We start from the raw sequence: 12,056 nt of genomic DNA on the forward strand, positions 1-12,056 counted from the left end.
ATTAATTGAATTCATAAATTAATATGGTGAGAATTGACAGCCAAAATATTGAATTTATGCATCCATAAATATGATATATCTCTCCATATATTAAATGCTTTTTTAAGAGTCCTTCAGTAACATTCTATGTTTTTCTATGCATTTTTAAAAAATTAACTGGTTATATTTCGAGTTATTTTGTTGATTTTGTGCCAATCAGAAATGACATTTTCTAAAATTATACTTATATCATAGTTGTTTTTCTTATTATGTTATAATTAGTTATGCAATTCTTTAGACAAGCTATCAATGTTTGTACATAAAAAACATTGTCTTATATTAATAGTTGGCTGTAATTCGCTATCATTATCTATATATGTCTCTAGTGTTTTATGTGAATCATCAAATAAACTTATTAGCTTTCCATCTTTTCCTACACTTTGTAACAGTTTGTATAGGTTAGGAATTCCATGTTCCTTCAAGGTTTGGTAGTTATCACCTGTAAAGGAGTTAGGACTTAGTAATTTTGAGGGCTGGAATATACTTTTTAATTGTTATTTCATTATATTCAACAGATGATGATTTATTTGGGTATTCTACTTATGTTGTGCCAGTTTTTATCATTTAAGTTTTCTTATTAAATTGTGCATTTTATTTCACTTTATTGGTATAATATTGCACGTGTAATCTTTACTTTTTAAACTTCTTTTGTATAATTATTCAAGAATGTTACTATTCTTCTAGTAGTTAGCCCTAACTTTTAAAAACACATCATTTAATTTGAGCTTTATATCCAATGATAATACTTAAGCAGTATCTATATTGTCTTTCTCAGTAGGACATTGATATGCTTTTATTTTCTTCCCCTTTTTCTCATCTCTTCCTCGTCTATCTCATGCTGATATTCTTTGCATTTTTTTTAACCAAATGACTGCTGAAATTTATTTTTACACAGCATGTATGACATAAATGCTGGTTATTTAAAACAACACACAAAACATAAAAAGATGGTCACAAATATTAAAGGTTGTCATATCAAGAATTGGCAATTGCACTGATTAGCTTTCTTCTTATATATTATATTTAATGATATAAATCATTAAAAAATCAGACAAACTTCAATACTCAACTTTTCTTCATGAACTTTATTGCTCCTGTCTTTTATCTTCATGCACAAAAAAGCAAACTACAATGGGTGGGGGCAGAGAATCCCTGGTCAAATGTAATGTTAAATGCATTGATTAAAAACTTGTTTAGAATTAAAAGTGTTTTACTAGCTTCTGCATGTCATCGTTTTTTTCATCTGCTTCTCCTGAATTCATTTTTCTCTAATTAGAGTATATTCTCTAGTATGGCTTTCAGAAAGTAGCTTTCAGTTTTGACTTTGAGAGTTGTTTTATATCTAGTAAGTCTTTCATCACCTTTTCACTTGAATGATCCTTTAGCTGCATGAAGGTCTAGGTTCCAAATGATTTTCCATCAGCACTCTGAAAACAGCATCACAGTTGGTCAAAAAGGAAAGGACACTAAATTATGTATACATCTGATCTGAGATAACAGAGTAATTATTACTTTTATTATCATAACTTGCATTTATAGAGCAGCTGCTATGTTGGAAACATTTTAATAAATACATTATTTGGGTTATTTCACTTATTCCTTACAATAATATGAAGTGAGTTTTGTTAATCAGCCCATCTTATAGGGTGAGATGACTAACAAACAAACAGTGGAGTGTGGGAATGTTGAAACTCAAGTAGAAATTAAATACTGGAGTTTGAAACACAAAAAGGCAGTTAGACTAGTCTAACTTTAAAACCTCAACTGGTAGTTCCTGGAAGAAAGCATCTGTAGTTCAATGTTATACATTCTGAAAAAGACAGTATTTAATGTTAAAATTGGGTAAAATTATGTGTAGCTGTGCAGTGCTCAGAGAATATGATTGTTGTCTTTAAGACCTTATCCAAACTGAAATGGTGGTTGACACACTTGACATTTCCCCGTCTGGTTGAACATGAAGTCACAGGAGGAAATCAGCCAGATCTTTTTGGTCATCCTTTCAGCTGATTATCTGTATAAGGGTAAGGAGGCATTCTTGAGGAGAGCTTAGTTAAAATTCCTGTAAACATGTGCAAATTTACTTTCAAAAATGGTAGCCCATATGGCTCTTTTTTTTTTTTTTTTGAGACAGAGTCTTGCTCTGTTGCCCAGGCTAGAGTGCTGTGGCATCAGCCTAGCTCACAGCAACCTCAAACTCCTGGGCTCAAGCAATTCTTCTGCCTCAGCCTCCCAAGTAGCTGGGACTACAGGCATGTGCCACCATGCCCAGCTAATTTTTTTTATATATATTTTTAGTTGGCCAGCTAATTTCTTTCTATTTTTAGTAGCGATGGGGTCTCGCTTTTGCTCAGGCTGGTCTCGAACTCCTGACCTCCAGTGATCCTCCCGCCTCGGCCTCCCAGAGTGCTAGGATTACAGGCGTGAGCCACCATGCCCAGCCTCATATGGCTTAAATGACCCCTGCAGAATGTGGAATTTTGCACAGGAAAGGATGCAACTTGAAAGAGTGTGCTATCTGGCCTGGTAAGTGACACATTCATTCATGTTCTCAACAAAACCAATCACAGCATACTGGAAAGAATCCCTAGTCAAGGATTTCAAAGCAGCCATTTCTAAATCTCATGCACTAGTTTCCTATTTAAATTGCTAATTCCTCTATGATTACTTTATGATACTGTGATACTACATGAGCACAGAATTTCTGTAATCACTAAGATCTCAAAACGCTCATGTCAATGTCAATTTGGCCACTGATTTCCTAAGAAATACCTGTAATCTTAGCCAAAAATATGCCATTTTTAGAATGAACCCTTTTTTTGTGTTATGGCCACTTATGAGCATTATTACAGAAAATTTCCATATTTGCTATATCTGCAGTTGGGCCTAGACCTGCTGATTATAGTACAGCCCTTATGTTTCATAGTTGTAAATAGCAAAGTACATATGCCAAATGATATGAATTATCATGATGGTTCTTTGACTTCATCCAAGAATATTTTGAAATACATTCTTTTTCACGGTGATGTTTCTTTTTTCACAGGTTTATCACATCCTTAAATTTATAAGCAAAATGTTGATGTCATTTGTAGCTCCCCCAACCTCAGTTGTGACAACCAAAAATGTCTTTAGACATTGCTAAATGCCCCCTGAAGGACAAAATTGCCCCTAATTGAGAACCACTGCACTACATGATTTTTTATCTCTTCTCGCTAACTTTATAGTTAACAGTCTTATGCAAGCATTTTAATTGTAAACCACTTTAAGTATTCATGAAAGTAGAATTGTAAATTATAAACACGTTTGAAACAAAGGGGATTACAACTTTATAAAAAATCCATTCATACTCAGAATGGATTGAATCTTTATATAATTATCAACAGATTCCAAAATAATTTAACAGATCTTTCACTTCAATGTGACCTTTTTGATATCTGTGAAATGACCTGCCACCCTGAGCTTGTTGTTTTCTTGTCTAACAATTTAGCTAGCATCATCAATACTTCAAAGATATATCATCATCTTGTAGTGCATGATAGCATGTGTGATCTATCCATGGACATCTCAGCAGATAACAAATTATGTAGAACTGGAAAAGAGAAGGGGAGATGAAAGAAACCATAGAGTTTAGTCTTTGTCCTTTATTTTATTTGCCTTTCTATCCACTGCTCAGAAAAATGTCCTAAGAAAGTTTGTTATAGCTCTGTTTGATGCTGGCTCCAGATAAGCATTGGTCCAGAAGAATAAGTATTTATTTATAGTATTTGAGATGCGGTTAATCTTAGATTTTGGAGCTAGCTCTCATTAAAATTACTAGCACTTCTATTTACACTTTTTTCCTGTCTGTTGACATGCTGTAAATAAATATTTAGACACCAAGTGGCTATATCTACATGCTTCCAAATATGGGAATAAAAAATGAAAATTATAGTCATCGAGATGTTTCCTATGTTTGCATGTTTTGTTATATGTTAACAATGCTAATTAAAACCAAACAGGATGAATAAAAAGTAACAGGAAGCCCCATTTTCATACATATCCACATAAAAGAAATCATGAGAAACTCGGAGTAATTCATGGACATTTTATGTTTATATAATTAGAAATATGTACTTCACTAAAATACATTTATTTTTTTTAAATTTCTAAAACACAGAGACATACAGTTACATTGAGGGCTCTGGTATGCATTAGAGCTATATACTACTTTACATAATTAGAAGGCCTCTGAAAATAAAAGCTGTTTACTTTCATTCAATTAACACCAATCAAACATATATATTATGCAGATGTTGTACCAGGTGCTGGGACGACTAAGATGAATAATTATGGTCCCTGCCCTTGGGGAGTTCACAGTCCATGGTGGAAACAGATAGTTTAGTGACTAATGGTAGCATAAAGTGCTAGGAAATGCATCCTGTTCCACACAAACACAGGGCATGGATCGAGGGACCAGAAAGCAGTTCTTTGTGGCTGGAGGTCACAGTGCACAGTGGGAGGATGTTCTAGAAGACGGGCTGTAATGATGGGCTGCAGACTTCATTCCTTACAGAAAAATGCAGTAAAAGTATTCTCATCATAGCTACATTTACTGGAGTTATACAAAAGCTATCTGTTTTGCTGCTTTTATTGTAACAAAATTAATTAGGTTTTTGTTTTTGTTTTTAATTCAAGTCTGGCCAGTGGTGTATTAATAAAAATACTCAAAATCAAAATTGATTTCTCTGGTTATTTGGTACTTTTGGTTTCAAATGGAAAATATCTTTCCTCCAACTATACAATTTTCACTAGTGTTATATAAAAACAACAACAGCTTGAAGTGATAAAACATGTGGAAGATTATTATATCAGAAACTTCATTGGTTTGGGTATATTCCATTTTCTGAAGGTCATGTCAATCGCGGACTCAGTGCTCCACGTTTTAAACAGTTGAAGCCAACTCATGTCATTATTTTTCATACTAAAATGGTGGCTAAGGGTCTATCTTTAGGTAATGATATTTATATGATACAATCCAAGCCAAAAGTATTAAATCACACTAGCCTATTGGATGCGTAGGATACATCTAGGTGCATTAAGTCAAGGGTACCACCAGCAGCAACAGCCTTGGCATCCCAGGTAGCAGCTTTTCTTACTCACACGTCCTGCATCCAGGTCAGGTGTTCTGAGCCTCCTCGTCTTCCTACCCTCTCTGTCAAACCCTACGTGCAAGAGGGGATCTGGTATTTACATCTTGGTATAAATGTCAGTTACTACATTACTTCTCCCTGGGTTACTTGCTTTTAAAGTCCTACCTCTTGTTTTGTATGCAATAAACTACAGATATTTATGAGCAGGAAAACGAGATCGTATTGAATGAATTATGTTAATCCAGCTCTGTCTCAGTACGTAGTACAATATGGAAAGTAGGAAATGCTTAATAACTACTTAATAGCTCACTGTTGCTGCACTCATCACATATTAGCTGCTTTAAAAAGGAAGCAAAGTAGGTAATTTCACATCTTTAAATAATGTTAGAGGTGGAAGGGTATATTAGAGATCATCTATTTTAGTTCCCTCACTTTACGGATTAGAGAATTGATGGCTAGCAAGTGAAGGACCAGGAGCTCAGGGTAGTACAGCTGGAAAGACGACTCAGTGCTCCTGACCAAAATCCATTTCCCACTGTGCGGCATGTTATTTCCTGCAGAGTCGTCAACACAATCTCTGGTGCAGAAGACTGAAGGCAAATAATTCATAACACACAAATCTGAGCTGCAGCATTTTGATTCTTGCATTATTGTCTCTGATTATCCTTTACTGTAACAGCAGTCCTGTCCCAGCCCTTGAAACACTTTACAGCCATTGCTGTTGGTCAATGGTTTCAACTTTTACTTTGCTTTCAGAGACACTAATCACCTAATCATTGTGTTCGTTCGCATTTCATCATACACACCTTTTTTGTTGGTACAGTTGAGTGTGTATGATGTTCTCTCTTTCACTGAGAGCTTTAAGTCCAATGTTCTTCATCAATTTTTTTGTCAAAAATATATTCTATTTACATTTGTAAACCAAATTTTCTCTGGCCTTATCAACCTGTAACTACAAAATGAAATTACATTTCCTTTAATAACCATATTATGATGACTTAGAATTGTCATCATGTTCAACTACAGGGAATCCAGTTTCTTACCAAGTTCCACCTGGGAATGTTTACGTACTCTACAAATTAAGGCTCTCCTATGGGGTCTCATCAATCTTTTGTTTTCTACTTTGCCCAGTGAGCTGCTACTTGCCCTCTGCAGGTGACCTCCTGATATTCCAAGAATGCAATATTTCTCAAGCTATTATCCCTTCTCCCTGGTCCATGCATTCTCAATAGGGGTGATATTGAACTCTCAGGGGTGAAAATTGGTTCAGGAAGGGGTGAAAATCTCTTACTCTTTTTATGTATAAAGCACAGATATGTATATAATACATAAACAGATATGCAGTCTATCTGTAATATTAAAATTTCATGAGGGGAGGCAATTAAGGGGAAAAATGTCTAACAAGACTTCTTAGAGGGTTGATAATGAAAAAAAAAAAAAAGCTGGGAAACACTACTCTAACCCTTAATCCCAAGTATGGAAACAGAGCCAGCTCCTTCCCTTAAATTCTCATAGTCCAGCTGAGACCAACCTGTAGGTGTTTTGTAAGATTTTACTAAAGATTTCAGTGGTTACAGAAGATGAACATCCTGGGTAGGTGCTAAATGTGGTCACACTCAGACCATGTCCTCCCTTAGGGTACCTCACAACATGCCTCCCTGCCTAGCTCCTGGTCTGCTTCCTATTGGTTGGTGGCACGTTCCTCTCTCCAGGACGGTTTTGGACATGTCCGTGCTTTAGATTTCATACTTCCCCTCACTAATTTTGTTTTCTGTCCTGGAGCTGCCACTTTTGGGTGATTAACCCTGGAGATTCCCACTCCTTCCAGGGTACTCAATACTCATAATTAGGGGAACTTGCCTCATAGCTTCCAAAAGGAAAATCTTATTGAAATATCTTAGTCTGATGGAGTACAGTTTCTAACTCTGTGATATCTGGTCTTCCTCCAAGACTGTAACATCTACAGTTCCACATAGGTTGAGATGGGTCAAACCCAATTCAATACTCATTTGGTTTCCTTTCCACCTGATAGGAGATCATAGAGGAGAGATCTCTCAGTCATCCCCAAAGATTATAATGCCAAAACTCTCAAACAAACATTTAGAAAATGGTCAAGAAATTCTTTGCCAAAATATAATGGTTGGGTAATCTTGAAAAGTCTATTATTACTTTATCTTCTTTTAAACTCCATCACAAGAGTGTCCCAGCAGCGTTGTCAGTCGTTTGAGTAGTTCAAATATGGTTTTATGCTATTTCAGATCAAGGTATGCACTGATGGTAAGTGAAGTTTCCAGTAGGTTAACCAACTGGTCTCAGTTTGCCTGGGACTTTCTTAATCTTATGCTGACGGCCCTGACTTCCAGAACAGAACAAACCAGAATTATTGATCACCCTAGTTTCTAGCTTATTTTAGTGACTACTGGGAAACCACTCTGGCAAAGGTAGCAGAACATCAGCAGGTATTATCAAGATCTCCTACGGTACAGTGCTGGGTTTGTTTCCTCGATGTTCCATTCTTCTACATCCTAGGTTAAAAAGCAAAGTTACACAGCAACATTTTTTTCTATATAACAAGTTAATCATTTTATCTTATAATTAATATGTGAATACATATATTGTTCAGAAACTAGACATTGAAGTGGTCATTCTGTAACAAGCTTCTGTGATAGAAGATGCTATTATTTCTGACAGCTACAAGTGGTGAATCATCCTATCTGGTGATCACAGTTTGCTGGTCGTCAAAAAAAAAAAAAAAACATTTTAAATATCACATGATATTGCTTAGCCCTCTGCCCCTCCTTGTCAATGCCACTGCTGTGTCTCCTGAGAGACCCAATATGTTAGGGCATGTCCATTGAAAATTGAAGCTGTATAATCTATTACAATGCAAAATAGAAATCAGCCTCATGCTGTGGGTAGCATTGAAACAAGCTTGTTACATTTATAAAGACTGCCCTGATAAGAGCATCCCCAGTTGACCAACATATGGGCACTGATGAGGTGGTGTGTCTCTCATTTAATTTATAGTTGGAACGTCCACCTTTGAAGTTTAACTAGCTTTTCGATGGTACACTTTGCACCTGTTCAGTGTTACTAATCCCAGAGACTATTTTCTTTTCTATACTGTGGAATTATCCAAAGATGCCAATTAAGAAAAAAAAAAAAGCAATTCAGGGAAATAGAAATGTGTTGTATCCCAGAGGTTATGAGATAGAGTACAGGAGGGAAATTGTATTCATCTTTGAATTTGCTACTGTAATTTAAAAGATAATGTCTTACATATATAAAAAATTGACACATATTTCAGGAAGCTTTTAATGAGCTTTGAAAATCTCTATTAATTCCTAATGTATATTATTTAGGTGTTTGCAAAGTTCCTACTGTATAGATTAATGGCTACAGACAACTCTTCCTTCTTTCTTTACCAGAAAGAATAGAATTTAATATCTCATAACTTCCATATCAGCTAGAGGAAAGTAGGAGATGCCCTTATTTCTATTTTATAAATGGAGAGACTGCAACACAAAGACATTATGACAACTCTTGCAACCTCATGATAGGCCAACATGCCTGAAATATGATCAAGTGGGCTCTTACAGCTCTCAGAACTATCTAGTTGGAAAATGGTCTCTTTTTTCCTTTTTATTTTGTTTTGTTCTGAAAAATATAGTTTATTAAGTTTTCAAAAGATTTATTTTCTGATAGTTTTTTTGGGTAATGTGCAAACACAGCTACAAAAAAGCCAAAAAATCAGGTATTAGAAATTCTGCAAAAACTAGAGAAGAGACTGAGTTTATATACATAAATTGGAATAAGTGGATTGTTTGTACTCTTCAAAGTTTCAGTGAAAGCAGTCTTTACTTTTACTATATCAAGATTGTGATCTTTTTTATTGACTATTGTTTTGAAATGCTTAAAAAGCAGTCTCCTCATCTATGACCTGATTCAATTATTGAAGTAAATTTTGGTACTATGGAATTAAATCTGAGCAATTATGTATGACTTTATGTAATTTTTCTATTCATAGTAGAAAAAATTATAGTGCCCTAATTGCTTCATGTAACTGCTCACATTTAATTAAGATAAAATTATAGATTATTGTAATATTTAATTATGAACAAGGGACTTGGCTACACTCAGGAAAGTTCTGACCAAATATATAGGTTAGACCTCATGTGATTCAATTTCATCCCATTCAATCTCATAGTTTCATATCCTAAAAGAATTGTGGCTGATTATTTCAATAATTCAATCCTGAAGTAGTTTTTCTCTTTTTCTTTACTTGATCTTAGCCAAAAGGCCAAGAAGCAATTCCCTTTTTTTAATAGAGCTCATTCAATAAGTCAATAAGCTCATCACTCAGAATTTTAGACTAATAGAGAGTTGGGAAAACTAAGCAAGTTTTTTTTTTTATAAGATACTCAAACTTTTTGAAGTTTTGTTACTTGCCTATTATTTCTTTATCTCTTTTGCTGTTTCCTTTAGCTAAAAGAAACATTTGAGGTGTGGGCTGGAGGAAGGGGATGCAATGAATATTCTTTAAAAGTAAGTTTTATAGTGAAATAAACTTTGTTCTAAGAATTTTATAACATTTTTCTTAACATTAATGGGAACATTTTAGTATACTGGGAAGCCAGGATTGGGAATTGCTCATTCATCATTTTAGTGGCTTATCTAAACCCTGCCCATTCTCAAAAGAATCTGAGGTGGCTCACAAAAATTCACAAGTACAAAAGTATGATAAAAAAAATTGGGACATTGAGGTGATAGAAAAATGAGAAACATTAATAAAGAAATATTAATAAATTGCAGGAAAATGGAATTCATCTCTATACCGATGCTTCTTGACCTTGGCTGTAATTGGGATCACCTAGGGGGCTTTTAAATAATACAAGTGCCTGGACCCACTTCAGGCCAGTTATATCAGAATTCTGAGGGTGGGGCTTGGGTATTGCTACTTTCAGAAAATTATGTAGCTTATTTTAATGTGAAACCAGGATTAGGAATCATTGTCTTATACCAACTCCCCCCCAAACATAAACAAAGCAAACAAATAAAATACCCCTTGTGTTCTCTCCTTTTAAATGTAAAGAAAATTACTAGACTTGTACGGCAACCCATTCTCTCTCTTATATAATTACTTTGTTTAATTGATATTGACTCAAATTCTTTTCAGGAAAAAGTTATTTGTCACTACTCTACCTTGTTTTCAAGATGCGTATGATCTTGTGGAAGCAGGCACAAAGAAAACTAGTCCAAGATGTAGAAGGAATGAATGCTCAGTAGTGGTATAAATATAGTGGGGAGGGAGAAAGGAGAAGTGATTTCTTAGAGCTGAAGACGAGGGTGGGAAAATCACAAAGGACTTCATGGAGGAGATGGCATTTGTTCCAGTCTTTGAGAGTTAAGAAACAGCTCTTAGAAGATGGAGGCAAATGCATTTGCAGCCAAGGGAAGAGTGAGCAGAGGCCAAGAATTTCTCTTGCATGTGGGGAGTTCATGGAACAGACCCGTGAGGCAGAAAGGTGGCTAAATAATTGCATTCACAAGAAATTCTCATCCTACATTTCTTAGAAGACACGTTTTTCTAGGCTGGAGGCAGCAGGAAGAAATTTTCCATTTGATTACCCTGGTACTAAAGAAAACTGTATGTATGTGGCAGGATAATTAATTGAAATATTGCTTTGCCCTTGACCTCCCAAAGATTTTCCTGCCTCCATGTTTTGAAGCAAGTTACCAGGCTTTGTGGTTCTTGCAATGCTTGCAGCCAGAATTCAAGTAGGATCTAAGACAGAAGAAGCCCCAAGGGCAGGGATGGAAAAGCTTTAATCAGTTGAGATTTTGCTAGGGTTCTGGGGGATGATGGGAGAGGCAGCCTGTGACAGGGCCAAAGGATATGACACAGGGCTCATTCCTCTGAGCCAGTGGACATCTCAGGAAGAAGACCTTGGCACCCTGCTTTCCAGCATGAGCTAAGATTCTCTTACCTACATGACCTACATGGGTAGGGACACAGTGAGTCAGGGAACTTCAAGGGACCACAGCAAGCAGACCATGAGAAAGTCAGTAGCAGATGGGATATACTGAACATTAGCAGCCCATCCCCATCTAGGTACCACATAAATCTTTGAGATTCTGGCACAACCAAGGGAGGAGAGTCTGTAATAACTGATATAAAATCCTCTACTGCTCTGAGAGATGTTAGAAAGCAAATAGTTCCTTCACACTCAAGTTTGTGGACCAAAATGTGTACTTGCTACATATATGAATATTTTTGGCCTAAAAAGCAATACTTTGAGATGAAGAGGCCGGGGGAGAGGTTAAATCATCTAGGTTTCTGCCTTTAGTTTTCGGCAGAGCTTCTAGAATAAAACAAACCTTTATTACACATGAATTAAGTGCAAGGAATTTATGTACATCACCCACCTCATTTTATCTCTATAGCACCCTTGTAACAGAAGAACTCATTTTATCACCATTACATAGATGAAACTAGACAGCCAACCTAATAACATTATTCAAAAAGTGTCTAGGGAAGGCTGGATTCAACAGACGTACCTCCCCAAAACCTATGTCCTTAACTTCATTCCTATGTCCCTTCCCTAGAATCTTTATTCCATGCTGCTATTAGTAAAACATCCAGGCTAATAAACCAAGGGATAGGGATGCTGTCAGTGGAGGACTTATTCTATTACTCTCCTTCCTTGATAATATGAAAAACTCTGATAAAAAGTGCTGAACCAATTCAGATCCCGACTACACCAAATTCCCTTTTAGAGATTACCAGGAGAGAAGAATCTCCACTATTATCCAGCCCACTCTTCCAGTGTATCGTTGCACATTTTGTCCCTTTCCAATGACTGCACATTTTTCTGTGCCAATGACTACTTG

Source organism: Eulemur rufifrons, chromosome 29 (assembly GCF_041146395.1).
Source record: "Eulemur rufifrons isolate Redbay chromosome 29, OSU_ERuf_1, whole genome shotgun sequence".
NCBI classification, from domain to species: Eukaryota; Metazoa; Chordata; class Mammalia; order Primates; family Lemuridae; genus Eulemur; species Eulemur rufifrons.